The following is a 713-nucleotide window of genomic DNA, read 5'->3' as shown; positions in this document are numbered from 1 at the left end:
ATCAAACCATAACCTCTCGGTTCATAGGTCAGCACTCAACCACTGAGCCAGGCCACCTGGGCTCTTTGTCTTCTTTTTAACCAAAATTAATGAGAATAGAAAGGGGATGGAGGGAGCTTTTGGGGGCTTCTTTGTGAAGGTGAAGTACACAACTTCTGTTTCCACCCCCCACTTATTGCCTCTAACAAAAGTAGAGACTAATTATCATAGTTAACAGGTGACCTAGAATCAAAGACCTCAGACACAAATCCTCTGCTTTTACATATGCGAAAATTGAGGTGTGAAGAGGTTGAGTAATTTGGCGGTTAAAAAAAAATAACACATACTCTACTAAGCAAAGCTATTATTTAGAACTGAAGGGCATGTCCGGAGCTTTCCAGACAAGAAATGCGAAAGGAGTTTGTCACCACAAACCAGTATTAGATGACATGTAAAAGGGTCTTCTTTAAAAAGAGAAAAAGGGAAAGGAGAAAAGGTCAATGCCCTGGCTGGTTTGGCTCAGTGGGTAGAGCATCGGCCAGTGGACTGAAGGGTCCTGGGTTTGATTCCAGTCAAGTGCACATGCCTAGGTGGGCTCGATCCCCAGTAGGGGGCGTGCAGGAGACAGCTGATCAGTGATTCATCACTGATGTTTCTATCTCTCTTCCTCTCTGAAATCAATAAAAAAAATATATTTTAAAAAGTAGATGGTACTCAGATCTTTGCATTTGATG

Source organism: Myotis davidii, unplaced genomic scaffold (assembly GCF_000327345.1).
Source record: "Myotis davidii unplaced genomic scaffold, ASM32734v1 scaffold753, whole genome shotgun sequence".
Taxonomy (NCBI): Eukaryota; Metazoa; Chordata; class Mammalia; order Chiroptera; family Vespertilionidae; genus Myotis; species Myotis davidii.
The sequence above is the reverse complement of the archived record's forward strand: the minus strand, read 5'-3'. Positions refer to the sequence as shown.